The sequence below is a fragment of the Globicephala melas genome, chromosome 14 (genome assembly GCF_963455315.2).
Source record: "Globicephala melas chromosome 14, mGloMel1.2, whole genome shotgun sequence".
Classification (NCBI taxonomy): Eukaryota; Metazoa; Chordata; class Mammalia; order Artiodactyla; family Delphinidae; genus Globicephala; species Globicephala melas.
Window position 1 is genome coordinate 76,173,203 of NC_083327.1, and position 15,929 is coordinate 76,189,131.

Here is a 15,929-nt window from a genome sequence, read left to right on the forward strand (position 1 = left end):
GAAATAAAAAAAGGAGACGTAACAACTGACACTGCAGAAATACAAAAGATCATGAGAGATTACTACAAGCAACTCTATGCCAATAAAATGGACAACCTGGAAGAAATGGACAAATTCTTAGAAATGCACAACCTGCCAAACCTAAATCAGGAAGAAATAGAAAATATGAACAGACCAATCACAAGCACTGAAATTGAAACTGTGATTTAAAATATTCCCACAAACAAAAGCCCAGGACCAGATGGCTTCACAGGCGAATTCTATCAAACATTTAGAGAAGAGCTATCACCTATCCTTCTCAAACTCTTCCAAAATATAGGAGAGGGAGGAACACTCCCAAACTCATTCTACGAGGCCACCATCACCCTGATACCAAAACCAGACAAGGATGTCACAAAGAAAGAAAACTATATGGGCTTCCCTGGTGGCACAGTGGTTGAGAGTCCGCCTGCCGATGCAGGGGACGCGGGTTTGTGCCCCCGCCTGGGAAGATCCCACATGCCGTGGAGCGGCTGGGCCTGTGAGCCATGGCCGCTGAGCCTGTGCATCCGGAGCCTGTGCTCCGCAACGGGAGAGGCCACAACGGTGAGAGGCCCGCATACCGCAAAAAAAAAAAAAAAAAAGAAAAGAAAAAAGAAAACTATAGGCCAATATCACTGATGAACATAGATGCAAAAATCCTCAACAAAATACTAGCAAACAGAATCCAACAGCATATTAAATGGATCATACATCATGATCAAGTGGGGTTTATTCCAGGAATGCAAGGATTCTTCAATATATGCAAATCAATCAACGTGATACACCGTATTAACAAATTGAAGGAGAAAAACCATATGATCATCTCAATAGATGCAGAGAAAGCTTTTGACAAAATTCAACACCCATTTCTGATAAAAACCTTGCAGAAAGTAGGCATAGAGGGAACTTTCCTCAACATAATAAAGGCCATATATGACAAACCCACAGCCAACATCGTACTCAATGGTGAAAAACTGAAAGCATTTCCACTAAGATCAGGAACAAGAAAAGGTTGCCCACTCTCACCACACTTATTCAACATAGTTTTGGAAGTTTTAGCCACAGAAATCAGAGAAGAAAAGGAAATAAAAGGAATCCAAATTGGAAAAGAAGAAGTAAAGCTGTCATTGTTTGCAGATGACATGATACTATACATAGAGAATCCTAAAGATGCTACCAGAAAACTACTAGAGCTAATCAATGAATTTGGTAAAGTAGCAGGATACAAAATTAATGCACAGAAATCTCTGGCATTCCTATACACTAATGATGACAAATCTGAAAGTGAAATCAAGAAAACACTCCCATTTACCACTGCAACAAAAAGAATAAAATATCTAGGAATAAACCTACCTAAGGAGAGAAAAGACCTGTATGCAGAAAATTATAAGACACTGATGAAAGAAATTAAAGATGATACAAATAGATGGAGAGATATACCATGTTCTTGGATTGGAAGAATCAACATTGTGAAAATGACTCTACTACCCAAAGCAATCTACAGATTCAATGCAATCCCTATCAAACTACCACTGGCAATTTTTACAGAACTAGAACCAAAAAATTCACAATTTGTATGGAAACACAAAAGACCCCGAATAGCCAAAGCAATCTTGAGAACAAAAAACGGAGCTGGAGGAATCAGGCTCCCTGACTTCAGACTATACTACAAAACTACAGTAATCAAGACAGTATGGTACTGGCACTAAAACAGAAAGATAGATCAATGGAACAGTATAGAAAGCCCAGAGATAAACCCACACACATATGGTCACCTTATCTTTGATAAAGGAGGCAGGAATGTACAGTGGAGAAAGGACAGCCTCTTCAATAAGTGGTGCTGGGAAAACTGGACAGCTACATGTAAAAGTATGAGATTAGATCACTCCCTAACACCATACACAAAAAAAAGCTCAAAATGGATTAAAGACCTAAATGTAGGGCCAGACACTATCAAACTCTTAGAGGAAAACATAGGCAGAACTCTCTATGACATAAATCACAGCAAGATCCTTTTTGACCCACCTCCTAGGGAAATGAAAATAAAAACAAAAATAAACAAATGGGACCTAATGAAACTTCAAAGCTTTTGCAAAGCAAAGGAAACCATAAACAAAACCAAAAGACAACCCTCAGAATGGGAGAAAATATTTGCAAATGAAGCAACTGACAAAGGATTAATCTCCAAAATTTATAAGCAGCTCATGCAGCTCAATAACAAAAAAACAAACAGCCCAATCCAAAAATGGGCAGAAGACCTAAATAGACATTTCTCCAAAGAAGATATAGGGACTGCCAACAAACACATGAAATAATGCTCAACATCATTAATCATTAGAGAAGTGAAAATCAAAACTACAATGAGATATCATCTCACACCGGTCAGAATGGCCATCATCAAAAAATCTAGAAACAATAAATGCTGGAGAGGGTGTGGAGAAAAGGGAACCCTCTTGCACTGTTGGTGGGAATGTAAATTGATACAGCCACTGTGGTGAACAGTATGGAGGTTCCTTTAAAAACTACAAATAGAGCTACCATATGACCCAGCAATCCCACTACTGGGCATATACCCTGAGAAAACCATAATTCAAAAAGAGTCATGTACCAAAATGTTCATTGCAGCTCTATTTACAATAGCCAGGACATGGAAGCAACCTAAGTGTCCATCATTGGATGAATGGATAAAGAAGACGTGGCACATATATACAATGGAATATTACTCAGCCATAAAAAGAAACGAAATTGAGCTATTTGTAAGGAGGTGGATAGACCTAGAGTCTGTCATACAGAGTGAAGTAAGTCAGAAACAGAAAGACAAATACAGTATGCTAACACATATATATGGAATTTAAGAAAAAAAATGTCATGAAGAACCTAGGGGTAAGACAGGAATAAAGACACAGACCTACTAGAGAATGGACTTGAGGATATGGGGAGGGGGAAGGGTAAGCTGTGACAAAGCGAGAGAGAGGCATGGACATATATACACTACCAAACGTAAGGTAGATAGCTAGTGGTAAGCAGCCGCATAGCACAGGGAGATCAGCTCAGTGCTTTGTGACCACTTAGAGGGGTGGGATAGGGAGGGGGGGAGGGAGGGAGACACAAGAGGGAAGAGATATGGGGACATATGTATATGTATAACTGGTTCACTTTGTTATAAAGCAGAAACTAACACACCATTGTAAAGCAATTATACTCCAATAAAGATGTTAAAAAAAAATTTACCTCTTGTAGTTATCATTATCCATCAAAATGTGTAACATTCATATTGTTTGTTATGTACCAATAAGAATTATAATAATAACTCATTCCAAATGAAATCATTTATGGCTTAAAGAATTATGTCACCTCAAATTTTTTAAATTAATTTAATTTTAAATATATATATAGTTGAAATGTATTACATAATTATCAATAAATTATTAATAATAATTTTATTAATTATTATTGATTATCAATAAATTTTCAAGCATAAAAATATTATATAATTGAACAAAAATCTACGGAGTACTGGAATGAGAAAATGAGCTCCAGGGGAAAAAATAAAAAAGAGCTATGTAGGGCTCCCCTGGTGGCGCAGTGGTTGAGAGTCCGCCTGCCGATGCAGGGGACACGGGTTCGTGCCCCGGTCCGGGAAGATCCCACATGCCGTGGAGCGGCTGGGCCCGTGAGCCATGGCTGCTGAGCCTGCACGTCTGGAGCGTGTGCTCTGCAACGGGAGAGGCCACAACAGGGAGAGGCCCGCATACCCCAAAAAAAAAAAAAAAAAAAAAAAAGAGCTATGTAAAACTTCAAAGATTACTTTAAAAAAATAGCAAGACATGTCAGATTTCGGTTTATATTGCCTAAGTTATATTTAAAGAGAAATTTTACCTTTTTCACTATGAAGATTTATAATATGCCAGAAATTACATCTTTCACATCTATTTAAACATACGATAAAAACTCTGAGTGACGATTTAAACTGTGAAGGAGCACATAGGGTTTCCATATTATTTTATGGGTACACAACCAAAAAAAGAAAAAAAAAGCTTTAAAACTACTGCATACACATGGATTATGGTCAAACAGATTTCACTCTGCCACTTGCTAAATGTGGAAACTTAGGAAAATCACTTAACTTCTATAAATGGTAAGAGCTTCATCTCTTAAACAGAAATGATAATAACCAGCTGATAGGGTTTTTGTGAGAATTAAGTGAAATCTCATATGGGAAACACGTGGATGCTCAAAAAGAGGTAGCAATTACATAGAATGGGAGCAATTACCTAGAAACAGCTTTGTTATAGAAAACTATTCTTCCTAATGGACTTAGCACACAACTGAAGGGTCTGAGCCAGGGTGACAGCAGTTTTCATCAAATAAAATAGCGTTCACATTTGGAGGTGGATTAAACTCCCTAACCTACTCTCCTCTAGACATTTTTGGTACCATATTTCAGAGTTTAAGGGAATAGTTTTCTCAGTCATATTTGAGACAGTTACCTTCTTTAAAGAACAATCCTTAACACACCACAACATGAGACTTAGCCAAAACACTGAGGTTATTAATACTTTTTAAGTTAGTGCAATGACATAAAATGTATTTCTGATAAGCTCTGTAACTGCAAAGTAGAAACACATTTCATTACCAAATGCATAATAAAGCTAATTTCAAAGAAGAGATTTTTTCCTTAATATATACTGGTTGTTATGGACTGAATGTTTGTGGCCCTGAAAAATTCGTATGTTGAAATCTAATTCCCAGTGTGGTAGTATTTGGAGGTGGGGCCTTGGGGAGGTAAATAGGTCATAATGGCAGGGGCCCTCATAAATGAGATTAGTGCCCTTTTAAGAAGGGGTCAGAGAGCCAGCTCACTCTTTCCACCATGTGAAGATACAAGAAGAAGGGTGAGCACTCTGCAACCCAGAAAAGGGCTCGTACCAGAACCTGACCGTGCTGGCACCATAATGCCAGTTCCAGACTCCAGAACTGTGAGAAATGAATTTCTGTTGTTGATAAGCCACCTAGTTTACAGTATTTTGTTACAGAAGCCCAAACTGACTAAGACACTGGTGAAGAATCAGTCCCTCTCATTTTACACAAACAAAAGTTCATTCTAGCAACTTATTTTAGAAACTGTTTGGTAAATCAGTTAAGTCAGAAATGTGGATTCTGGTCCTGTATCATTTTAAAACCAGAAAATAAACCAAGAATATCAATATGCAACAAAGGCACTATTGATAAAGCAGACAGTAGATAGTATAACTGGTATTTTTTTAAAAATCTTTAAAAAAAAAACCTCACTAAAGGCAGTTATAGGTTCAACTGATCCAAAAGTAACTGTCTTGATTATCCCTCAGTGAACATTATAATCTTTGGGATGATGCAGCAAAACAAGTACCATGCCTACTGTTTTAAAGATTTTTTTAAAAGAATACAATTTATTGTGATTTTGAGATAATTTTCCAATTAAAAGAAACTATGAGCCAGGTTTATTCTCTTTTTTCATAGAGCCTTAAGTGAAAACAACAAAACTGAATAAAAATTTAAAACACCAACAGATTAATTCACATGTTTATCCTTTAACATTACAGTGCTAGCATTTGACAAGACATTCTCAGAACAGTGAATGGATTTATGGACAATCCATGAGGCAAACAATGTGCATTATCCTTAATCCAAAAACTAGAGCTCTTTGGAGCCAGAAGATGCAGGTCACCCTAGAGGCAGAAGTCTCAATCATCGAAAAGCATGGAAAACATGTAACAACAAAGTGTACACTTAACTAACAATGAGAACTGTCTGTAAGCATCTTCTGTTAAGTGATTGTCCATCGTAGTGATGCCACGGGAAGCAGGAGAGAAAATTCATCTTTGCTCAGATATAAAAGCAAAGGACATGAAACAATCCATTAGCTTTGCTACTTAGCAGGAAATCTCTTGTTAAGGCAGAGCAGGAGAGAAGGGAGCCAAATGCAAGATGACCTTCCTGTGAGTACACCTGCAGGGATGTATGGGGTGGGCTGGCCTGGGGTTGTTACTTTGTCCAGGAAATTTACGAAATGGAAATATTTATCCAAATTATTTCAAGCTTTTTCCTTTTTAATTTTAGCTCTATTGTCTTCTGTTCCAATCCATCTCCTACACGCTTTAAAAGTCTCATTCTTCCTCTGTCATTTATTTTCTCTTTTTTATCTTTAACTTTTCCACTCATTTCACTGCATTTCTTTTCTGCAGTCTCTCAACTTTGAGGATAATCTGACAGATGGTTTTAAGAGCTGCGACTTTTTTAAAACAGAAACTATAATAAAATTATTTTATTTTCAACACTACTGCAATGCCGTGATCCATCATCTGAGGAGATTGGCAGGCTTCTTCCTTACTCTCCTGCATTCCCACGTAAGCTGTCAGCCCTGACAATCAAGGTTTAGACATAAAAATCCACAAATCTAAGGGGGGGAAAAAAAACCCTTCTTTCAGCCAACAATGTCATTCTCTATTCCCAAAGGATCATTTTACCAAAGTAACAAGCAGGTGGCAAACTGTAAGCGATCACCAACAATCTGCCTCTTCTACGTCCTGGAAGAACCTGCACCAAACCGAAAGGGCTGCTGGACCTGCCCCTTAGGGAGGCACGAAGCTCCCTCGCATCTCTTGCGGCAGGCGTATATGCCCGAGTGCAGCCTCCAGAACCCGAAAGAGTCACAGATTATGGTCTGTGTCCCAGCATGCCCTTAGGGCTCTGGCAAGGGGGCAGGGCCCTACCAATCCACCTCCGGGCAGTAGCCAGGAGCCGCCCATGTGCGCCCTGTGCCCATTGCTCCCAACCGAGGCGCTTTCCCTTCACCAGCTAGTGAGGTCGACCAGATGCCCAGAGACCACCAGAACTCATCTTTGTAGGGTTGATTCTGTTTCCGCAATTGTCTTAAATTCCACAGCACCACCCAGTAAGTGATTGATCCCACCAGCCCTCCAGAATCGGGCTAGCACACTGACTTTTGGCTCTTCAAATTATTTATAAAAGTAGGGGCCCTGCAAAATATGTTTTCACACCTCCCAACACACACACACACACACACACACACACACACACATGCCATAGTAGCAGCTTCGTGCACCAATGCAGATAAAACCTGCAAGGCACCTGCCTCCTAGACCAGTGACAGATCCAAGGCACTTCTAGGAGCCAGGCATTCTAAGATCCAAACTAGCTGTGTGCTTAGGTTGGATTTAAAAGATTGGTGATGGAAACCCAAGGAACCTCTTCACCGATTTGTACTAGCCTCAGGATGCTCCATCAAGTAGGGACGGGGCCACCAGGCCTGTGACAAGACCACAGGCAGCACTAGTAGCCCACAGGCAAAGCATCAGTTATTAGGGCAACAACAGTCTGTCGCATAAGCACACCCTGGTCGTCTACAATGGCAGCCCCTGAGTAACAACACCTGATTCATAAATTCACTTCACTCCAGCCTGTGTGGGGTGAGAGCAGATACAATGCACTAAGATGGGCCAGACAAGAATGGCAAATGATCACCCTCACCTTTCGGCCATTTGCAGCCCTAAATTTCTCCACATGAGTTATATTCATATTTTTGCTTTCTGGAAGAGAGTATATGTTTCTGCCTGTGAACTCCAGACTGCGTTCACACTGCTCCGAGGCAGCCCTTCACTTTAACTCAGCTTTGCCAAACAACCCTCCATTGAACCCTCTTTTCACTAAAAGGAATAGGTGTACCCCATGCAGCAGTGGCCTCTGCTACAGGACCATTGCAGGCTAGAAGGAAGCCAGAAAAGGAAGAACTATTACAAAGCTGCCTGTTGTTTGCACGCATTGCTCTGCAGTTGGAGCAAAACTTCCCCTTTTGTCTGGCTAGCTCTTTCTTGGGAAATATCACTTTGATGGGCCTTATGATTTTGCAAAATGAGTGCCCAAGGCCCTGTCCGACAGGAGAAGTAGTGACCGTGATTAACTAACCTGCTGTGCATCATAAGAGGAAAGGCTGCCTTTACCAAGAAGAGGGAGACTTCTCCTGGAAGCCCTTACAATGATACTCGTCAGAATTATAGCAAATTATTTGCAGTCTTCACATCAACTCTGTAATTTTTTTCTTTTTTTTTTTGGCCACACCGTGAGGCACGTGGAATCTTAGTTTCCCAACCAGGGAGCGAAACCTCACCCCCTGCATTGGCAGCGTGGAGTCTTAACCACTGGACTGCCAGGGAAGTCCCAACTCTGTAAAGTAATATTACCTATACTTTTACAAGTAAAGAAACTGACATACAGAGCAGATAGACTAACTACTCTACACAGCTAGCAAGTCATAAAGTCAGAATTCAAGCCTTCAGACCCCAAGCTCAGGGTCCTTTGGACATTAACAGTGTTGCCTCTTATAATAATGTTGCCTTTTCAACTTCTCCTTAGAAGCATGCTTAATTTTTCTGCAAACAGTAAGACTCATCACATTCTTAGAGAATGAATTGAGTCCCAGAATTCTCGTAGACACTGCAGGCCAGGCATACAGTAGGCACCTAATAAATATCTGTTGATTTATATTGACCCTGCCTGTATTTTAGGACAAGTTAGAGAAGGTAAACAATTTACCAAATTTGAACAATTCAAAGAAGCCTAATGTGACTCACCACAGTTGACATCTTTTACTCAAAGGGCTACATATGGGACCACAGATCAGCTGCCACTGGGCGATTTTGAAGGATCTGATCCACAAGGAATATAGTTTCTGGAAAGAGAGACATTGGAGAGCCAAAGGCAGCTTGTTTTGGAATTGAGCACCCTTGCCAAGGCTTCATTTATAAATAATGGAGGGCTAACTTCCTGGTTGCAATCCTAAATGGGCAGGCTACCTGTATCAACAACCCTGATGCAAGTACCTGAATTCTGTGTCTGCTGACAATTCCTGGTTAATGTCTCCAAAATTTTTTTAAAGCAAGAATGAGAGCTCTAGCCAAGATGCCTCTATTTATTAAAGAAGACCTGTTAAATTAAAGCCATTCTTAAATACCCCAAAACTGAGACATTTGTTGACACGGTCCACGCAAACTATTGCCTGCGGAAATAGATTAGCTTTCTCTGGAATCATAACATGTATGCAAAGAGACACCTAGTGGACAAACATGTAAGTACACTGTTTAGCTTGAGACCAAAGACTGAAAGATCATTTTGAAAGATCATTCTCACTCCTGCTTTTGATTTCAATAGAGCATTTTTAAAAACTACTAGAATCATAAAGCTGGAAATCTAAGCTTTAAAAAAGACTATTTTGTGTTTATTTCTAAAGGAAATTTTTGCTCTTTACTGATTTTTAATTAGATTATCATACTGCATAAAGTCTTGAGAAGTAACACAAAAATTAGAGTAGAATGTTATTGGCCAGCCACTTGAGTTCACCTTTCTCTGAACTCGCGTGTGCTTATTTTTTTTGTTTCCATCTCTTTATAGACTTCGTGTATGAGATTTTCCATTTGTCTTTGGGTTGTTTTATTCTTGCTTTTAATTAAGTAAAGCCAAAGACGTTTTTTCCAGCCAGCTTCCTGTGGTCCGCCCAGCTTCCTGTGACCTGCCTGCTCTCTTCATTTTGCACTCTCTCACCCACACCTCACCTACACACTGTTTTATACCCATCTTCTCACACTCAGCTTACATCTGCACCTGCCACCCTCCCACTGCCCTAGATGACTTTAACCTCAAAAGTCTGTCATCACAAGGAAACAAGGAATTATTTATTTTTTCCTGACACCATTTTACTGAAATTTGGCTTATGTCAAACGTTTAGAGGAGAAACGTTTTTTTAATTAAATAGATAAGTTTAATTTCAATGGGTGTGAACTCACCGACCCCAACCCATAGAATTTTAAATGTGAAAGAGAAACACTTGTTCTCAGGGAAGCCAGATTACATTTACAAAGTCCAGTCACTCTAAGACTGCTGGACCAGGAAAAGCCAAGCCACGTAGAGAGTCCCAGGAGAACAAAGTGCTAGGAAAAGGAGGACCTAAGGAACACAGACGTGTGGATGAAAAAGTGATCTTGGGCCTTCCCTGGTGGCGCAGTGGTTGAGAGTCCGCCTGCCGATGCAGGGGACGCGGGTTCGTGACCCGGTCCGGGAGGATCCCACATGCCGCGGAGCGGCTGGGCCCGTGAGCCATGGCCGCTGAATCTGCGCGTCCGGAGCCTGTGCTCTGCAACGGGAGAGGCTGCAACGGGAGAGGCCACAACGGTGAGAGGCCACAACGGTGAGAGGCCCGCGTACCGCAAAAAAAAAAAAAAAAAAAAAAAGTGATCTTGGAAGCGGATTCTTCTGTCACAACCACTCCAGCTAAAACCACATGAATCAGAGAAGAACTGCCAAGCCAAGCTCTTCTCAAATTCTGTCCTGGGCAAAACAAAGAGGTCCTCACTACCATTTTCAGTAAGTAAGGTGGTCCTTCTTTCTTCCATCACATATTTGATGGTAATATGTTGAAACCTTTTCTTGGATATTAGGAATAAACCAAAGATGCTGAACATTGTATCAGAAGAGCTCATTAAAAATCAGTAAGCATTACAATAATTAAAAAATAAGAAATTAAGATTGTCAATATTTTCAGATGATATGATTTTACATATGGAAAAGAATCTACATGTGAATTATTTAAACTGAAAAGTGGATATAGAAGGGTTGCTAGATACCTGCCCAATATGTAAAAATCAATAACTTTTCTACATGCCAGCAACAGATAGCATGAAAATAAAATTTATAAGAAGATACAAATATAACAACATCATTAAATTCCAAATACATTAGAATGACTCTAACAAAACACATGTAATACTTCTGTGAAGAAATCTATAAAGCATTATTGAAAGAAATTAAAGAAGATACAAACAAATGGAAGGATATGTCATATTCATTAATTAGAGGACTCAAGATTGCAAAGATGGAGCTTCCCTGGTGGCGCAGTGGTTAGGAATCTGCCTGTCAATGCAAGGGACACGGGTTCAAGCCCTGGTCCGGGAAGATCCCACAGGCCGTGGAGCAACTAAGCCCGTGCGCCACAACTACTGAGCCTGAGCTCTAGAGCCCACAAACCACAACTACTGAGCCCGTGTGCCACAACTACTGAAGCCAACACTCCTAGAGCCCATGCTCCACAACAAGAGAGGCCACCACAATGAGGAGCCCGCGCACCACAACAGAGTAGCCCCCACTCGCCACAACTAGAGAAAGCCTGCACACAGCAACGAAGACCCAACGCAGCCAAAAAATAAAATAATAAGTAAATTTTTAAAAAAAGATTGCAAAGATGACTATGGTTAGTGCTTTTTCTTTGTTGTTAATTTTATTATCCTATTGGCAAAAGGATATTATCTTACCTTTTCTTCTAGAACTTCTGTTGTTTTGCCTTTCATTTTAGATCTATAATCTACTTGCAATTGATCTTTGATTCTGGTTTCAAATAAGGGTTAATTTTCATTTTTAAAATTAATAACCAATTGTCTCAGTATCATTTATTGAAAATACTGTCATTTCCCCATTGGTTCTAATCATAAAGGAAAAACTTGATAAGTTGGAACCCACTAAAATTAAGAATTTCCGTTTACCAAAAGACAACAGTAGGGATTGTAAAAGCAAGTAAATGAATGAGAAAAGATATATGCAGTACATATAACCTATACAAGGCTATATACCGGAATGCATGAAGAATTTCTATAAATCAGTCAGAAACAGACAGAAAAACCCAAGAGAAAAATGAGAAAAAACTTAAGAGCCGTTTCACAAATGAGGATATCAATTAGCCAATATATGTATGAAAAGGTGCTTAACCTCATTACCATTCAATGAAATACAAGGTAAAACTGTAAAGAAACATCATTAAACACTGGCCAAAATCATGAAGTTTTAGAAGACTGACAATAACAAGTACATTGTAGAGCCAAAGAAAACACTCAAACACTGCTGTAGAGAGCGTAAATTAGGACAACCATTTTGGAAAACTGTTGGGCAAAATCTGCTAAACTGACCACATGCATAGCCTATGACCCATAAGTTTTACTCTTAAATGTACATGCATCAGATATGCACGCACATGTACACTGAAAACATGTATAATAATGTTTCTAGAAGCTTTATTAATAATAGAGAAAATGTTAAAAAAAATAATCCAAATGTCCATAAACAGGAAAGTAGATAAATAAATTGTGGATTAGTCATACAACGGAATACTACTTAGCAATAAAAAAGGGGAAACTCCATATCTCACAGTCATATAATATTGAGAGAAAGAAACAAGACACCAAAGAATATACAATGTATAATTCTGTTTATATAAAATAATAAAACTGACAAAACTAGACCTCAGTGTTTAGCAAAGTACACCTGGGTCACTAAATTATACAGGAATGCAAGGCAGTAATTATCACAAATGGCGGGAGAGTGGCTACCTTTAAGGGAAGGCAGGGATTATTTATTAGAAGAGGCCAAGACGTGATTCGGGCTATCCCAACAGTATCCTATTTCTTGACTCAAGTAGTCGTTACAAGAATTTTTGCTCTGTGATAAAGCATCAAGTTATTCAAATTAGTTTTGTGCAATCTATGAATATTATAGTTAATATAATATACGTTGTATTTCAAAATAAAATTTATTTTAAAAAGTAAGATTTAGCAGTATGTTATCTAAAAGAAGAAAAACAGAAAACAGAAGGATGTGAAATGTTAAAATTTAAAAGATGGAAACAAATATACAGGCAAACATGAACAAAGAAAGCTGTGATGACAATTTTAATATCTGAAAATATAAAATTCATGGTAAATATACATATATAACAAAAAATACAATCAGAAAATATAACCTTCATAGATATATAAATATATTGCCTCAAGCAAGCACAACTCATAGAACTGGAAAGAGAAATATATAACTTGACAATTATAGTTGAAGATTATAGCACACATCTCTCAGATATCAATAGCTTAAGCAGACAATAAATAAACAGAAATGTAGATGACCCAAATGACACAAATTAGTAAATTTAGACACACAGAACTCTATACTTGAGAAACAGAGAATAAACTCTCATTTTCAGCACACATGGTATATTGTCAAAAATTGACAAAAGTACTGTATTACAAAGGAAGTCTTGATAAATTTCACAGAACCAGTTTAACACAGATTATGTCCTCTGGCTGTAATGCATTAATTATAGAAATTAATAATGAAAACATAGCTTTAAATAGTCTACATGTCTGGAAACTAAATCTTGCACTACTAAAAAAATTGTATAGATAATCAACAAGGACCTGTGTATAGCACAGGGAACTCCACTTGATATTTTATAATAACCTATGTGGGAAAAGAATCTGCAAAAGAATAGATATATGTACATGTATAACTGAACCACTTTGCTGTACACCTGAAACTAACACAACATTGTAAATCAGCTATACCCCAATATAAAATAAAAATTAAATTTTAAAAAAGAATTAAGGAAATCAAATGGGAAATATTTAAAATTTATCACCATTGAAAACACTACATATCAAAAAAGTTTTAGGAAACACAGCTAAAGCATTTTTCAAAGGAAAATTTATACTTTAAATGCATTTATCAAAAAAAGAAGGGTTGAAAACAAATAAGTTAAGAGCTTAACACATGAAACGAGAAAAATAGCAAAATAACAAACCCAAGATAGAAATCGTAAAAATAAAGGCAGAAATCAATAAAATAGAAAAATATAGAGAAGATTAATAAAACACAAAGGTAATTCTTTGAACAAAAATTAATAAAGTAGAACTCCAGCAAGACTGGTAAAGTAGGAAAAACTAGACACAAAATAAACACTTCTGAGTTATACCTCTTAACCTGCCAATTATTCAGCCTGAAACTGTTAACATCAAAAACTTTCACTTGGATGCAGGTAAATAGTTAAGAAAAAATCTAATATAGAGAGATTACCCAATTATCCATCTTGCAACCTGCTCTCCTGAAAGAAATAAAATATTCTTTGCCAAAGTCTAACATTTTTTCACACATTGATCAGTGGGAGTAAACATCTAACTGAAAATGAAATAAATTATTCATAAAATCAGAGAAAATTATTTTCCCCATAATTTTTTCCAGGCAAAATTACTTTAACATTTAAAAACTAATTATAACATATCGGACTACTGTATACATGCAAAATTCAGAATCAAACAAATTGGAAAATTACTGTCAGGTTTCAGATCTGCTGCTTTCTTCCACCTATTAATCTTAGGCCCTTTTAATACAGACCTCCATTTCTCAAAGCTCACTAGAAGAATCTTTTATTGGTTATTTATTAATTTTTGTCAGACCAGCTCCTTTTACTTCAAGGAATTGCCTCTTCCCCTCCTTGAGGCACTGTCAATCATATGGTCCCACATTGCCCCAAACAGGAGCAAGCACATGGCTTAGGTTTGCCAATCATTCATTCATTCGTCAGATACGTATTGGCTGACAGTTTTATAGCCTGAAGATACAATATTGAACACAATAGATAAAACCTCCTGCCCTCACGGGGCCTACATTTCATGGGGATAGACAAATAATTAATAAGATAAGTAAGTAAAATAAATGGTATATTAGACTGAGATAAATGGGGAAAAATAAAATAGGGGAGAGTATTAGAGAGGGTTGTGATTTTTAAATGGATAGATAGAAATGGACTCACTAAATAGCCGATATTAGGGTAAAGACCTGAAAGAGGTGAAGAAACAGCCCATGGCTATCCAAGGGTGAAGCAGCCCAGCTTTGGGGAACGGCCAACGCAGTGGCCCCAGAGTGGGACTGAGAAGGTGTCTGGCATGTGTGAGGCATAACAAGGAGGCCAGCACAGCTGAGGCTGGGGGTGCAACGGAAGGAGAGTGGCAGCAGATGAGGTCAGAGGGGTCATGGGAAGTCAGATCATGCAGATCTGACTTGGTCTTGGTGGTCTTTTTTTTTTGAGTTAGGAATTAATATTATTTTTATTTTAAAGTCAAGGAGAGATTTGAATTGAGAATTATGTAAATTATTTAAGGTCACACAGCTAGTAGGTGAGAGAGCCAGGTCTGAACTAAGGTGATGTAGAGTAACAAAGAGCAACTGATTCTCCTTTATAAACATCACTGATATAAATCTACCTCTCTTTCATTCTCACTGCTCCAAAGTGTAGTTCAGCCCATCATCACTCGGCCTAGACCACTTTAGTGGATCTCCCTTATCTTGGTTTGTATGTCTCCATTTCATCTTTAATACTGCTACCAGATAAATCTTTCTAAGATCTGATCATGTCAATTAAAAACGCTTCAAAGGCATCTCATTAACTATATGACGTGCTACAAATTTGTCAGTGTGGGCTTCCAGAAGCTGCACCCTTCCTCTCTCTTGTATCCTCTCTTAGATCTTAGTGGTCTCTTAGGCAATGGTTGAAGACTCTAGCTTCCCTTGAATCTTTCCAGGCAAGCTTTGTAGGGTTTTGATCTGACAAACACATTAACAGCTCTTGCTCTAGCCAAAATACTGATGCGAGCAAGGATATTAATTGAGAAACCAGTTAAGAGGCTCCCACAGTCATCCCGAGAAGATGTTAGAATGTCTTGAGCCAGAGCAGAAGCAGTAGAGGCGATAAGAAATAGATGAATCAAAGTACTTATCCTCTTTGACACAATGACCAATTCAGAAAGGAGCACATGAACCTACTCAGGCTAATCAGGAAATTCTGCCTAGAGAATTAGGAAAAAGACTTGTCCTTTTTTCTGGGATTTTAGTCATGAGTGCAATGCAAACCCAGAGTTAGCAGTAGCCATCTTGGTTACCTGGTGGAGAGAATAGAGAATGAAACCAAAATAGTGGGAATCAGAGCTCAGAGAGAGAGGGAAAATAATAATCTTCCTATGCCACAAAATGCTGAATCAGACATA

The 15,929-nt window shown here is 38.3% G+C and overlaps 1 protein-coding gene across 5 annotated transcripts in view; it reads right to left on the reverse strand.

Moving 5' to 3' along the window:
* IPCEF1 (interaction protein for cytohesin exchange factors 1) overlaps positions 1–15,929 on the reverse strand; it is a 182,521-nt gene that overhangs the window by 107,465 nt on the left and 59,127 nt on the right. The window lies entirely within an intron of this gene.